Source organism: Sus scrofa, chromosome 14, assembly GCF_054392235.1.
Source record: "Sus scrofa isolate SSC_HxYL_T2T_F1_AM1 chromosome 14, Sscrofa_HxYL_maternal_Yorkshire_Landrace_v2.0, whole genome shotgun sequence".
NCBI lineage: Eukaryota > Metazoa > Chordata > Mammalia > Artiodactyla > Suidae > Sus > Sus scrofa.
The window spans coordinates 6,599,252-6,616,051 of record NC_139396.1 but is presented as its reverse complement, the minus strand read 5'-3'; the positions used below and the strand labels follow the sequence as shown (position 1 = coordinate 6,616,051).

Below are 16,800 nucleotides of genomic sequence, written 5' to 3'. Positions count from 1 at the left end.
CAGTGCAACATATCAAACTTGTAGAACCCTGCTGAAGCCAAGATGAGAGGAATATTTATAGCACTAAATGCTCACATTATGCGATTAAGAAATGTTTCAAATCTGTAGTTTAAATTTGTACTTCAAGAAAATTGAAAGAGCAAAATAAACTCAAAAGAGATGGATAGAAATAATAGAGATAAAAGCAGAAATCAATGTAATTCACACAGAAAAACAACAAAAATGGAAAAAATTTCATTCTTCAAATGGTAAAATACAATTCATTAACCTGTTGTAATTATGACAAAATTAATAGACATGATACAAATCATCAATATCAGGAGGGAAATGGGCTCTCATGATAGATCCTGTAGTCATTAATATGCCAATGAGAGATTACTATGAACAGTTTTACTGTTCTCATGAATTGTGTCCTAGAGAAAATGGAACAACCCCTCAAAAATCAGATACCAACATACCTGATAAAATAGATAATCTGAAAAGTTACATAATCATTAAGGAAACTAAATTCATAATTTAAATTTTTCTGAAAAAGAAATGTCCTGGTCCAGATGATTCCCCTGAAGTATTCTACAAAACATTGGAAGTAGAACTGTCCATCATCTCTTCCAGAAATTAGAAGAGGGAACTTTTCCTAATCTTTTATGAGGCCAGTACTAATTTGATACCAAAAGCAGACAAAGAAAGTACAAAACTGTAAAGGTATAGATGAGTATCTCTCATGAAGATACACACAAGCTCTCTCAAAACATTTAGCATTTTAAATCCATCATGTATATATAGAATGATACCTTATGACCAAGTAGAATTAATTCTTCATATGCAATGTTGATTCAATATTAGGAACTCCGCAATGAAAAAGAGTCCCCTGCTGCTAAAAATAACAACTTAGGTAAATTACCATGCAAGTTACACTGAATGAAAAAGCCCACCCCGAGAGGTTACATCCTGTATGATTCCACTTATATAATACTCTCGAGCTGATAAAATTAGGAAGAAATTCGTCAGGGTTACCTTTGCTTAAAGATGAAGTTAAGGGGACAGAAGAAAAGTGGGTGTGACTAAAAGGGCAACATGAGGGATCCTTATGGGAATGAAACTCTTGTTTTGTGCCTTTACTTTGGTGGCGAATACATGGATACATCCATATGATAAAATTGCATGAGGTAAATACATGCACAGACACACACAGACACATACACACACAAAATTCATATATGAGAAACTTGGAAACCTGAATATAATCGATGGACTGTATCAACGTGAATAATTTTGTTAAACTCTTGTACTATAATTTTGCAAGATGTTGCCACTGGTGAAAACCATGAAGGGTACACAGGAGCGCTATAATTTCTTACAATTGTATGTGGATGTATAACTATCTCAAAATTCAGTTTAAATTTCTCAAAGAGGAAAGGTACATTTTAAGTATGAAAACTAGGTAGAGACTCCTGCTTTGATCTTGCATATCTTCCAACCCTTTAGGGTTAGAAAAGAAAGTTTATGACATATTTCAGGAAATTTTCATTGTGTAAATTTTACAGTATTTGAGTTAGTTGGAACTCAAGTATTCCTGCTACAACATGATGGAACAGAGTAACCAGAAACGAAGAAAACATACTTCATCTCTCTCTGTGCACATGCCTTTCTCCTCACCACGAGTTCTCTTTATATGATGGTTAATTTAGGTGTCAATGTGGCTGGGGCTCAGTGCCCAGATACATGATCAGATGTTCTGGATGTTTCTGTGAAGGTATGTTTTGGATGAGATTAACATTTAAATGGTTGGGCACTTTAAGTAAAAAAGATTACCCTCTATGATATGGGTGGGTTTCATCAAAGCAGCTGAAGGCTGTAAAAGAACAAAGAATGATCTTCCCTGAGCAAAAAGGAATTTTGCCAGCAGACAGCCTTTGGACCCATCAAAATTCTTTCCTGAGTCTGCAGGCCTGCTGGACTCCCCATCAGATTTTGGGTTAACTGTGCCTCCAAAATCTCATGAGTCAGTTCCTTAAAATGAACCAATATCTATCCCTATACACATTTCTATTGGTTGAACCTTCTCTGGAGAACCCTGACCAATACACTTCATATTTCTGCCCTTCCCCCTCTTTTTTCTTTCCTTTCCCTTTCAGAAACACTCACTGCTTTATCTCCCTCTGCATAGAGATGCACTGACATTCTAGGGTCTTAATAAGTTTGGTCTCTCTCTCCCTCCCTCCTCTTTTCCTTTCTTTCAGTCCCATGTTCTTCGATTTGTGAAAAACATCATGAAAAGAATTAGGTGGTAGTAGTTGCAAGTTTTGTCAACTGTGCGAATTATCCCTACCCTTGGTGGAAATTACAAGGGTGCAGCTAGATGATAGCAAGTTAAATGCTCTCTCCATACATCAGCTGTCTCCACAATCCATGGGTTACATATTGGAATCAGAGCTGTATGGCTTTTGGAATATAATGAGGGTTTGAAGCTATGATAAGAGTACACAGACCTCAGCTAGCTGGAAGCAGACAGAGAGGTCATCACCTGGAGGAATCCCCAAGACACATGGACATCCTTTGTAACTGAATAGCTGGGTGCCAGAGTGTTTGGACCACTGATCTCCCCGCCACAACAGGTGGTGGGCTTACTTACCATTTCCACAAGAACAAATCTCAGTTGCATTTCTTGAAGATGTGGTTGATGTAAGGATGCTCCAATAAACCTCAGCCAATTTGGTGTTTTTCATCATCTTGACATTGTGTCACTCCTGACTTCATCCTGCAAAACTGAGCCAAGAGTTGTACCTTGCTGAAACTGTACTTCTTAACTTGGGAACATAGCCAATGCAAAGTATACTGCTAGAAAACCTAACACAAATTCTGAGGCATATGGTTACAGGCAGAATCAAAGTCCAAAACAACTCTTGGAAATTGAAAGTATTCCTGTGAGCCACAATTAAGCTTATTTTCCTTGAGTGTACAAAAGCCAACAATATTAATTTCTTCATATGGGGAAGAGCTAGTACACACAAAGTCACAGTATTCATGTCCTTCCTTTTTTCATATGCCACCTTTTATTTCTTCTATCATCATTCCTGTGTATGTGTGTATGTAGGCATTTATAATCATGCATAAATGATGTAAGATATGTAAAACTTTAATTTTCAATCATAAATAAACTTAAACTTATTAAGAAAATGTAAATTCTGCATTGAGAATGTAGGACTCCAGAATTTAAGCTTTTAAGGAACAAAGACTATGGGAGTTCCTGTCATGGCGCAGTGGTTAGTGAATCCAACTAGGAACCGTGAGGTTGTGGGTTTGATCCCTGGCCTTGCTCAGTGGGTTAAGGATCCAGCAATGCCTTGAGCTATGGTGTAGGTCACAGATGTGGTTCGGATCCCACGTTGCTGTGGCTCTGGTGTAGGCCAGTGGCTATAGCTCTCATTGGACCCCTAGCCTGGGAAACTCCATATGCCATGAGAGCAGCCCAAGAAATGGCAAAACGACAAGAAAAAAAAAAGACAAAAGATGATGCACATAGGGGTTGGCACAGGCCAGCCTGTGGGTCTAGTCTGGCCCACTATCTGTTTTGGTAAATACAGTTTTACTGTAACATGGTCACACTTGTTTGGGTGTTGCCTGTGCCTGCTTTCATGCTGCAACAGCAGAGTTGATTATTTGTAACAGGTAAGGTATAGTCTTTAAAGCCTAAAATATTTTACAGAACATTTTTGCTGACCCCTGATATTTGTAGGAAAGAATAGAAGTAAAATGATTGCATGGCAACTACATATATTTGTTTACTACATTAAAAAATTCTGATTTCCAAAGAAACGTTAGCTAAAATACATTTATTAGGGATTTCTCAAGGTTTCAATTAAAACCTTTCATATTAAATTTAAAAAAAAAAAACATGTTTGCTACTCCCACAGCTTACGGAAATTCCCAGGAAACCTATGCCTGCTGAGGCAATGCCAGATCCCGAAGCCATTGTGCCACAGAGGGATCTCCAAATTCAACAAGTTTTTAAAGAAAAACACGTCAATTTTGATGTTAAAATCTTTAAGGCCACACTTTTAGAATTCATATACACTGTTTATAGGGAAGCTGTATAAGGTCATATGATTTGTACCACTCACTGCAAATCACTGAACCACTGATTTTCTGATCAGTTATAAGGCATATTTGCATTTTATCTTAAATTTGTTGTTGTTTTATCTGAGCAAAAAAACATATGTTCGAAATTTGATATATTTCAGTTAATTAGGCTTTTCATGGGAAAATAGGTCAGAATCTATTATAACGTATATTATGCTCAGTATATTTCACACTATGATATAATCATGAAGATATATTATGAAAGTTGTCTAGTACTAAAAATGTTTCCCTTTATAGACCAAGTCTTAAAATTTTTTAATTGTTTTACAGCAGTGAATGCACAGCATTCTTGATTTTATTGTAACCTAGTGCTGTGGTCATTCATTTAACTCACTGCTATACAGTTCCTCACAATTACAATTGCAGCTAGAGAAGGCGATGTGTCTTTAAGGAGCCCATTGGCATGGATATTTTTTGCTTTTTGTTTGGAACATTTGAGATTATGTATAATTATTGAAGTACGTATTGGTTTGAAAATATCAACTGGTACAAGAACAGCTTTAGATTATTTAACAGAGTTTATACATTGATTTTTTCCTACATTCTGGAAAATGGTATGATTAACTGAAAACTATTTTTAGGTCTCTTTTTATTGAGGAATTTCTGGATGTGGAAAACCGTGTTAAGGTTTAGGGTTTCCCAAAGTGGATATTGTCATTTTTAATCACTTTTAGCTAAACTTTGACACACTGTGAAGTAAGGACAAAAATGATGAGGAGTGAACAGTCTGATTAGAAGCTTTGGCTCCCAGAAGGGCAGTGTTAGCTGTATTTAAACCCATCACCATATTTAATACAGAAGACACTGAACAGGGCGTCTGCAATGATGTGTAGTTTCTTGTTAACCTTAGATTTTGGTAACCCAGCTGGGAACAAAAACAAGCCAAGAGGAAGGCAGTGGGTGCTCTTCTCTTCCCATCACATCACAGACAAGGAGACAAGAGTGAAATGCTGAAAGATCAGCTGTCAGAACCTTAGCATCACAACTAAGTATGGAACCTGCTGGTCAGAAATGCACACACCTGCCATGAGTTCTGAACACGTGGGCAGCCATGCTTAACAAGGAAATTCCCTGAGAGTTCAGTGAGCTGAACTAGAGCACATTCAATGCTGAGAGACCAGCCATGGTGGGACCCATGATGGCCAGATCTGTACACCAAGACTGAAAGGACATGCACAGTCCCAGTGGAAGTCCAGCAGGGCCAGCACTTGTGGATGACTATCAGGGCCATTTCTCAGGAGCCTCTAGATCTAGCAACACCTACACACATATACAGAGAGAGGAAATCACTGAGGAAGGGAGGAGAGAGGACACAAACTAAGTTTACTGGATGGCTTGCCGAGGAGGTAATGGAGGAAGGGGTTTCCTGGAAGCTCTTCTTGTTAGTATTGGTAGCTAGGGTCTTTCCCCAGATGGGAGGAGTAATTTTCTGTAAAGGACCAGATTGTAAACATTTTAGGTGTTGTAGTCTTTATTGTCAGTGTTGCAAGCACTCACCTTGGCTGTTGTATGTGAAAACTGCCATAAACAGTACAGAAAGATCAAGTGCGGCTGTGGGCCAACAGACCTCCACTCACAAAACCCGTGGTTAATTGGACTTTGCTGACCACTTTTGTAGAGTGTTTATTAAACACATCTCATGTTTGGTGAGTCAGGTAGGTCTGCCAAGGCCTGGTATATTGCACTTATAGTTCACAGTATTTTTCCTCATCTTAGGGTGAAAAAAAGCAGTGTAATGGAACAAGGCCTGCAAATTTGATATCTTTAAGAGCTTTTTTTTGGGTGGAAATATTATTTCTTTTTCTTTGTTTTTGTATCTTAGGGTTGCACCTGTGGCATATAGAAGCTCCCAGGCTGGGGGTTGAGCTGGAGCTACAGAGGCTGGCATATACCACAGCCACAGCCATGCAGGATCCAAACCACATCTGAGATGTACACAGTAGCTCATGGCAACATTCGTTCCTGACCCACTGAGCAAGGCCATATATGGAACTTACAACTTCATGGATAGTAGTCAGCTTCATTTTTGCTGTGCCACAATGTGACTCCTGGAAATTCTCCCATTTACAATAATTTGTAAAGGGAAGAAAAGAAAAGAGAGGATCTCAGATTGACTGGGGTCACCACGAACCAAAATCCTTAAAGGGATTGCTGGCCTAGACTGTGTCTCTGAGTTTCTCTACCTAGTCCACATGCCATGATCAAGAACCGAGGATGTAATCCTCTGAAATACTTGTTAAGGATGGAGGAAGAACCTTCCAGGTCATTTCCAACACGCACCTCTCAGCACCTCCTTTAGACTGCTATAACTCATTCCCTCAACTGTTGAGAACACCATGGTATTTGCTGTCTTGGGAGACATGAAAAGAATCAGTGGGTTTTTGTTCTGAATGCTGGCCCTGTGTGAAGGGAGATATGTCTTAAAATGGCCTTCATTCTCAACACTTCCTCAGTCTTCCAACAGCTAAATGAGAGCCAGAAGCTGCACACTCATCTTCCCACAACACAAGTGAAGGACATCTTCCCCCACTGCCAGCCCTGTGATCACTGGCCTCATCCTGTGAGTCTTGCCCCTGTGCCAGCCACCCAGACCCAGGACCAAGGACCTCAGGCAAACCCTCCCCAGTCATCTAGTCACAGGCTAAGGAGCTGGATACCCACTCCTATATCCAGCTCAGGCCATGCCTCCTCAGCCAGGCCCTCACACTCACATCTTCAATACCCCAGTGCTCAGTCTGGGACTGGCCACTTTCTTTTGCCTTTGGCCCTGAATGATCATGCACGATCAATCTCCACAGGCCTGAAGGCTTTGGTGGTACAGGGGGATTTGCATGGAATAAAAGCAGAGTTTGTAGTTTGGGGAAATTAGAAAATCTTGACTGGATGGATTTTAGAAGAACAGATGAAACACTGGTTCTAGTACCTCAACTGGAGTTGTGGAGAATTTGAGTGGACCTTGGCCAGCTTTGTTGGGGGCATCTTGGGAATACCTGGAGATGGAGACTGGGGCACCCTGTTTCCAATGAGGCCTCTTGGCTTTAGTCATGTCTCCCAGACCCAGAGCTAAAAGGGAAGGGATGTGTGTGTGTGTGTGCGCTTATATTCATGTATTCCTGCACTTGAACCCCTTTGCTAGTATATACTTGTACATGTGTGGTGTGGTGTGTTTTGGGGCCAATACAAAGAGAAAGTGGCACCTCTTTCTTCTAAGAAAGTGGTGATAATTGTCTTCCATATGGAATCAAGCAAAGGAACAAAAACCCTGTCAACTTCTTTGTTAAAATGGTTGAATGAAAGGAAACAACACTCTTCTGTTAAATATGCAGAATCCTTTAGAGGCACTGTAATGCCTGGTTTATGGCTGTGCCCAGCCAAGGGCAGGATAAACAGTCTATCTGGTCAGTCTATGTAGGAAGTTTCTGGGTTCCTCACCAAGCCAAATTTTATTCCTTCTTGGGAGGCTGGGGGTTAGGAATGGCACCTACCCTGCCCTGCCACCTACCTCCATGGCTCCTCTGAAGAAATGGTCTGAGGAGAAGAGGTGGTACAGAGGGACATGTAGCTCCAGTATATAGGAGGCCCATGGGTTTCCCACAAGGGGGGATTTCAGGCTTTGGAGAAAGAATTGGGTATTCATTTATGCTTTTAGACCATGAATCTCCTACTCCAATGGCTACAGGGGCTGAACCATTTCTTTGCATGAGAGGCCCAGGCCCACAGTGGGGATTGAGAATGGGGGGCTTAAGCTAACTTTGAGACAGTGCTTGCTCCTTCTAGTCCTGCCCTTAGCCCTTCCTCTAAGTTTTTTGAGCTCCATTGTTTTACTTTATTTTATTTTTAGTGCCAGACCTGTTGCATATGGAAGTTCTCGGGCTATGAGTTGAATCAGAAGTACAGCTGCTGGTCTACAGCACAGCCACAGCAATGGCAGATCCAAGCTGCCTTTGTGACCTACACCATAGCTTATGGAAATGCCTGGTCCTTTACCTACTGAGGGAGGCCAGGGGTGGAACCCACCTCCTCATAGATACCTGTCTGGCTCCTTATAGCTTAATCAAAATGGGAATTCACTTTTTTTCTTCTTTCTTTCCTTCACTTTTTTTTCCATTCTTATGGCATGCATAATTTCCTAGGCTAGGGATTGAACCTGAACAGCTGTAACCAGGGCCACAGCTGTAACCAGGGCCACAACAGTGAAAATACCAGATCCTTAACCTGCAGAGCCTGAGGGAACTCAAACTCCATGGTTTTTGTCCTTCCCTTTAAAGGTCTGTGGCAGAGGCTCTTGGTGGCACCTGGTTTCCTTCACTGGGGTGCCTCTTTCCTGGTGGCTGAGTGTTGTTGCTAAGGGTTCACAGCTGCTTCCTTCACAGGGCATTACCCACACCCAGGCACATACTTCCTTATTCAAGAAGTCACAAGCCTATGCTATCAGCAGAAACTGGTATCTGGCAGGGGGTAGGGTCAAATTGAGCCCTTTCATCTCCAGGGGGACCAACTCTGTGTTCTTCATGCTCCAGAGAGAGGTCCCTTGAGGACCAGGATAAGGTTCTGTTTCGTCCCCTGCCTTATCCTATTTTCCTCAGTCCCCAGTTCATGAGCACATTTTCAAGGATTTTCCCAAGTGTCCCCATCTAAGATTCACGTCTGGTGATCTTGTTCTAATGCACTGGGTATGAGAAGAGTCCTAAGAAACACATGCAATTCTAGAAATGGATCACCTTTTAGCACACAAGCAAGGATGACTCCATGGGTATGTTGTATGGAGTATTCCTAACCTCTGGTGTGCTTCAGCAGTAACTGTCCATGAAGTGCAGACACTGGCCAGGTCATCCTTTAGTCCTGGGTAATAATAACTAAGAGGATAGTAACTAAGGACAATGGCCTTATGCCTTTGTAGATTCATGCCAATGCTCTACTGAGGGAAGATAATAAAGCCTCATATCCCTTACAGGGGAATTCACAGTGTCTCTCTGGGAGTATGGAGGACACTTTCCTCCCAAATCAGCCTCTCCGTGAGTCAGGAGATAGATGGGATCGAGCATAAACATTTCCTATCAGCCACCTATTTACACCTGAAGATAAAAATGCAAGAACAAGTTAAAGAAGTGGAATTGGCCTTTTTGGACACTTAAAGCAATGAACACATCATGGGCATTTAGGGCCTAAGCCCTGCTTGGGTCAAAGATAAAGAGGTCACACACTTCCTATCCTTAGGGCGAAGGAGAACCAACTTCACATGCACAGAAAGACTCCTCTGGGTCAGAAAGGGAGGGGTCACCAGCCAATAAAAACTTAGGCTATGTTACTGCCAGTGAGGAATCCATCTTGACCCAAAGATGTGCACGCATATTGGGGAGGGCCTGGGTCCGATCAGGTGTGAAAAGTGAAATAAGAACTTTGGCCAATGGGAAACAAAGACCCAGATGAACTTCCCTAAATGTTTTAAATCACTTCTCTGGGACACTCCTCAATGATGGGGATGATTGCATTCTCACTCCTCCTTTGTGTGTATCCTACTGCTTTGCCTCTGCCTTAGACAAACAGACAACATAGCTAAGTGTACTGTGTTTCTAACAATAAACTCTGTACCTGATTTCACAGACTTTGCTGGCTTTAAATATTCTTGCCTTCAACAGGGGTGAGAATCAAGGCAATTCAGTTGGTAGTCCCCAGCTCGTCGAGTGGCTAATATTCCTGTTTCATCCAGGCTTCCCAGCTTCCATTCCTGAGCAGAGAATTAAGATCTCACTTCAAGCCATCACTCTCTGCCATCTCTCCAAAATCATCAGCATCCTCATCCATCCAGGCCAGATGTGACCTGAGTTAAACTCATGTGCAGGATTCCAGTTTGTACTTTGGTACATTCCACATGTGAAGAACATCAACGTTTCGCTAAACCCTTTGAAGCTGGTTAACCCTGTGCATCTATCAGCTGGTCTCTATGATCTTTCCCTTCTTCCCTTGAGCCAATTGCCATGGGGCAATTCTGAAAAATACCAGCTATTTGCTTAAGAAGGGCTGGGCAGCCTCATCCTAGGCCCTGTAAATATGGTTGTAGCTACTCTGTAACCTTTTCACTTTGGGTTATATGAAGTGGTGTAGGTTAAGTTTGGAAAGCATGGAAACTGCAGCCAGGCAGGTAGGCTTCAAATCCTGGCTTATTTAACTATGGCTTAAGGGAAAGTTACTTAACTTCTCTGCAACGCTGTTTACAGAACTTTAAATGGAGTAAGAGTGTTGCAGTAATGGCATCCATCTCCAAGGGATGCTGTGAGAATAACATATGTTAATAAAGGTAAAGTGCTTTGATTAGTGTCCAGCAAGCAGGATGTGTCATATAATGTTAGCTGTTATTATTGCAAGTCATTACTCTTGAGTAAATACAGACTGCAATCTTCAGTTACAGAATGTTCTTTTGATAAAACTATATTTCATTCTTCCATGTGTTAGGCAGATTGGTCCCTAAGTCTGAAGTCATCCTAGACTTTGAAGATAGCATAGAAAGTAGGAAAATATTACAAAGCTATATTAAAATTCTAGATCTTTTTCTACATTTCTCTTTATCCGATAGTTTATGTCCTAACATAAGTAGGTATCTGTCCAATCACACCTTTATCACCTTGTATTAAAGAGCTCTAATTTTTCTTTTCTTTCTTCTTTTCTCTCTTTCTTCTTTCCCTTTCTTAAGGCTGCACACATGACATATGGAAATTCGCAGACTAGGGGTTTGTTGACTTCCACTGTGCCACAGTGGGAACTCCTAGATCCCTAATTCTCTTGCCTAGAACAAATTGATATTCTCTCATACTTACCCCATCCAGACTATTTAAAATAGCAAGGTCTGCACCTTGAAACTCCATTTCCTGGTGGGTCATTCTTTATCAAGAGTACAAGCAATACAACACTTTGCTGCACAAAAACAAAATCAAAATGGGTTAAAGACCAAAATGAAAGGCCAGAAACTTACATCAAAGTTCTTGGAGGAAAACAGGCAGATCACTCTTCGATAAGTATGGCAGCAAACCCTTTTTGATGCCCCCTCTAGAATAATGAAAAAGAAAACAAAAATGAAGAAATTGGGAATCGCCCTTTTGGCACAGCCTGTTATGAAACTGACTAGTATTCATGAGGACACAGGTTTGATCTCTGGCCTCACTTAGTGAATTAAGCATCTGTGGTATAGGTCACAGATGAGGCTCGGATCCCACTTTGCTGTTTCTGTGCTGTAGGCTTGCAGTTGCAGCTCCAATTCCACCCCTAGCCTGGGAACTTACATATGCCACCATGCCCTAAAAGGAAAAAAAAATGGACCTATAAACTCAAAAGCTTATACACAGCAACGGAATCCATAAAGAAATGAAAAACAACCCACACAATGAGAGAAAGTACTTGAAAATGAAGCAATTGACAAGGTATTCACCTCCAAAATATAAAAATGGTTCATATAGTTCAGGTTAAAAAATAAACAATCCATTGAAAAATGGGCAGAAGACCTAAATACACATTCCTCCAAAGACAGAATGATTTCCAAAAAGCACATGAAAAGATGCTAAGTGTAAATAATTATGGGAGAAATGCACATAAAAACTACCATGAGGTCTCACCTCACACCAGTCAGAATAGCCATCATCAAAAAGTCTACAAATAAGGAAAGAGAACCCTCCTATCATGTTGGTGGGAATGTAAATTGGTACAACCGCTAAGGAAAACGGTGTGGAAGTTCCTCAGAAAATAAATGTACACCTGTCATATGATACAGCAGTCACCGACAGCCCAAGGTATGGTGTGGCTGTGTGTGTGTGTGTGTGTGTGTGTGTTTGTGTGTGTGTGTGTGTGTGAGTGTGTGTATTTATTCAAAATATCTCCAAGGAAGATATACAGAAGGCCAACAAGCACATGAAAAAATGATCAACACCACTCATCACTGATTATTAGAGAAAAGCAAACCAAAACTACCATGAGATACCACATCACACCAATCAGAATGGCCATCATTCATCAGTCCACAAATAACAATTGCTGGAGCAGGTGTGGAGAAAACGGAACCCTCCTGCACTGTTGGTGGGAATGGAAACTGGTACAGCCACTATGGAGAACTGTATGGAAGTACCTTAGAAATCTATTCATAGAACTACCATATGATCCAGCAATTCCACTCACGGGCATATATTTGGACAAAATGTTCCTTCAAAAAGACACATGCACCCACATGTTCACTGCAGCTCTATTTACAATAGCCAAGACAAGGAAACATCCCAAATGTCCATCAACAGATAAGTGGATAAGGAAGATGTGGTATATATACACAATGGAGTCCTATTCGGATATAAAAGAGAATGAAATAATGCCATTTTCAGCAACATGAATGGAACTAGAGGCTCTCATCCTGAGTGAAATAAGAGAAAGACAAATGCCATATGATATCACTCACATCTGGTATCTAATATACAGCACAAATGAACCTTTCCACAGAAAAGAAATTCATGGACTTGGAGAATAGTCTTGTGGTTGCCTGGGGGGAGGGGGAGGGAGTGGGAGGGATTGGGAGTATGAGGTGATCTGATGCTTAAGTTTAAACTATTGCTCTTGGAATGGATTAACAATGAGATCCTGCTGTGTAGCACTGAGAACTATGTCTAGATACTTACAATGGGAGAAAAATTATGTATATATGTATGTGTAACTGGGTCCCCATGCTGTACATTGGGAGAAAAAAGTGTGTTGGGGGAAATAACCATATAGGATACATTTTAAAAATATATCACCATTGGATACTTCCAAACAAACACTGTGTTTTTGTTTTTGTTTGTGTTTTTTTAGGGCCAAACCTGTAGCATATGGAGGTTCCCTGGATAGGGGTAGAATCAGAGCTCTAGCTGCTGGCCTCCACTACAGCTACAGCAATGCCAGCTCTGAGCCATATCTGTGACCTACACCACAGCTCATGGAAATGCTGAATCCTTCACCTGCTGGGCAAGGCCAGGGGCTGAACCTGTGTCCTCATGGATGCTGGTCAGATTCATTTCTACTGAGCCATGAGGGGAACTCCCAATCAAATACTTTTAAAAGGAAAAGTCCTAGGTCACCATGTATTTAATACTCTTTGTTAAATATTTGAATCTTAAATGTTCGTAGAATGGAACATGAGAATATATCCTCAAAGTAACCCTTTATATTAATTTGCAATCAATTCCCAAAAGCAGTAGAGGCATCTCATATCAGAAAACTTCCAACCAGTAACAACCATTACATCTTCCCAAATGCAAGCTAGACTTGAAGAAACAGGAGCCATACCACCACCAACAACAACCAGACAAACAGCATTAACATCAAATCATGATGAGAAGGGAGAATCTGATTTCTACAATGTCTCCTTACATTTTTTAACACAAAAGGTTTCAACAAAGAATTATGAGGTATGGAAATTAAAAAAGGAAATATGATTCATGTGGTGAGGCATTACAAGGACTTTTAGTCACTCTCTTATATATTCCCATAGTACAAAGTGAAATTTGGGACCAAGAACTAAAAAAACTCAGGAAACTGGTGCCTAACCAAATGGAGAATGCTAATAGAGAGACAGAAATTACAAAAAGGAATCAAATGTATATTCTAGTGTTGAAAAGTACAGCTGGAAATGAAAAAGGCATTGGGGGAATTACTAACAGATTTGAGCTGGCAGAATAATGAATTGGCCTATTTGAAGAAGAACTGACTGAGACTATCCACTCTGAGGAGTGGAGAGAGGCAAGAATGGACAATATTGAGCAGAATGTAACAGACATATAGGACACCATTAAGTAGGCCAACATACATATAATAGGAATCCACATGATACATATAATAGGAATTACACCCAGAAAAGGGAATCAGAAGTCAGGGAAAATATTGGGAGAAAAATGCCCCAACTTCTCAAATATGATGAAATACATGAATGTATACATCCAAGAAACTCAATGAACTCCAACAAGATAAACTACAGGTCTACACAGATACTATAGTTAATTGACAAAACACATGACAAAGAGAATTTTGAAAGCATCAAGGAAAAAGCCTAGTAGATTTTCATATTTACGGAACGAAAAAGAAGAACTATGAACCATGAATTCTGTATCTGATAAAACTACCTTTCAAAAATGAAGGAGAGGAGTGGTATAGGCAAGATGGCAGATTAGGAGGCTCCAGGTCTTTAACCCCATGAAAATATCAAGGAAACAATCAGGTAAGAATAGCTTTGTGGAAGCTCTAGAAGACAAAGAGTAATCTGAAGCAATCAAGTGAATAGCCAATTGAGAAAGGGTCACACTCAAAATGATAGCAAATTCCATGATATTCTGCCTCCTCTATTCCTCACCCATTGTGAATGAATATGGTGCAGTAGAGGACCCAACCACTGGTCCTCCATTGGGAGAAACACAAGAGTGCAATTTGATTGCAGGGTTTGGCAGGCCAGGCACTGTCTCCAGAATCTGATTTCTGTCTCACATGATTTGAAGTTGAGATAGGGATGGTGGGACATTTTACATATCAGTAAAATGATGATGGATTCAATGGCACAGGAGAAGTTCATGGCAACTGTAGACCTGCACACATGTGGAGGTCAGAGATGACTGACAGAAGAATGCAATAAAACATGTAAGGGCCAAGAAGACAAAGGTGAGGTTTTTAGGGAAATTAAATACTTAAAAGCAACTGTGTGTGGGGGAGAGGATTAAGGCGCTGGGGAAGCACACACACACTCCCAGTGAAGGCACATCCTCAGAAAAGACCTGAGAGCACTGGTCTGTTTAGTAAAGGTCTTCATTTGCACATATCCAAGATACAAGACTGGGTAACGTGGTGTTTGTTTGTTTTTGTTTTTTTTTTCCTGCATATGCAACTTTTTTTAAATTTTTTTATTTTTTTATTTTTTATTTTTTTTGTCTTTTTGCCACTTCTTTGGGCCGCTCCCGCAGCATATGGAGGTTCCCAGGCTAGGGGTCGAATCGGAGCTTTAGCCACCGGCCTACACCAGAGCCACAGCAATGCGGGATCCGAGCCGCGTCTGCAACCTACACCACAGCTCACGGCAACGCCGGATCCTTAACCCACTGAGCAAGGGCAGGGACCGAACCCGCAACCTCATGGTTCCTAGTCGGATTCGTTAACCACTGCGCCACGACGGGAACTCCTGCATATGCAACTTTTGATAAATGCTCACAAAATATAGAAATAAAAAGGTAGATGTGGCTCATTCAAAGGAACATTAATAAATCTGAAGCAAATGAGCATAAAGAAACATAGGCTTCACAGTGGCTAGATGAACTTTTTGTTCTTTTTTTCTTTTGTCTTTTTGCCTTTTCTAGGGCTGGTCCCATGGCATATGGAGATTCCCAGTCTAGGGGTCTAATCGGAGCTATAGCCACTGGCCTATTCCAGAGCCATAGCAATGCAGGATCCAAGCCACATCTGCAACCTACACCAGAGATCACAGCAATGCTGGATCCTTAATCCCTGAGCAAAGCCAGGGATCAAACCCGTAACCTCATGGTTCCTAGTCAGATTTGTTAACAACTGAGCCACAACAGGAACTCCTAGATGAACATTTTAAACAACTGCCTTAGGTATTCTGAAATAGCAAAAGAAGAACACACATAATTAACAAAAGGAAGTCAGCAAGGTGGAAGGTGGTGAATGAATAAACGAAGAATATAGACAAAGACATAGAATTTATTTCAAAAAAGAAACAGAGGGTCTTGATCAGGAATGGATGTTGGACTTTGTCAAATGCTTTTTCTGCATCTATGGAGATGATCATATGATTTTTGACTTCTGTTAATGTGGTGTATGATGTTGATTGATTTGCATATGGTGAACCATCCTTGTGAACCTGGGATGAACCCTACCTGGTCATGGTGTATAATTTTTGGATATGTTGTTGGATTCAGCTGGCTAAGATTTTGTTGAGAAATTTTGCATCTATATTCATCAAAGACATTGGCCCGATAGTTTTCTTTTTTGGTGTTATCTCTGTCTGGTTTTGGAATTCGGGTGATTATGTCATCGTAGAATGGTGGGAGTATTCCTTCTTCTTCAACCTTTTGAAAGACTTTAAGGAGGATGGGCACTAGATCCTCTTTATATGTTTGATAGTATTCGCCTGTGAAGCCAGATGGCCCTGGACTTTTATTTGTAGGGAGTGTTTTTATGACTTCTTCAATTTCATTTCTAGTGATTGGTCTGTTCAGTTGGTCTGTTTCTTCTTGATTCAGTGTTGGCAGGCTGTAAGAGTCTAGAAAATTGACCATTTCTTCCAGATTGTCAAATTTGTTGGCATAGAGTTGTTCATAGTATTTTCGTATGGTTTTTTTGTATTACTGCAGTATCTGTTGTGATTTCTCCTTTTTCATTTTTAATTATATTTGAGTTCTTTCTCTCCTCTTTTTAGTGAGTCTGCCCAGGGGTGTGTCAATTTTGTTTACCTTTTCAAAGAAACAGCTCTTGGTTTTATTAATTTTCTCTACTTTTTTTTGAATTTCTACTTTATTGAATTCTTCTTTGATCTTTATAATTTCCTTCCTTCTGTTGACTTTGGGTGTTTTTTGTTCTTTTTCTAATTTGCTTAGATGGAAGTTTAAGCTGTCAATTTTTTGGGATCTTCTTTTTTGAGAAAGGCCC

The 16,800-nt window shown here is 40.5% G+C and overlaps 1 long non-coding RNA gene across 1 annotated transcript in view; it reads right to left on the bottom strand.

Moving 5' to 3' along the window:
* Positions 1–223: 223 nt before the first annotated feature.
* Positions 224–16,800, bottom strand: part of LOC146396270 (uncharacterized) — a 71,671-nt gene continuing 55,094 nt past the window's right edge. Inside the window, exons 10-11 of the long non-coding RNA XR_014826603.1 lie at positions 2,633–2,766; positions 224–1,745 (exon numbers count right to left, since the gene is read on the bottom strand). This is a non-coding gene — a long non-coding RNA (uncharacterized LOC146396270). The remainder of the gene's footprint in view (positions 1,746–2,632; positions 2,767–16,800) is intronic.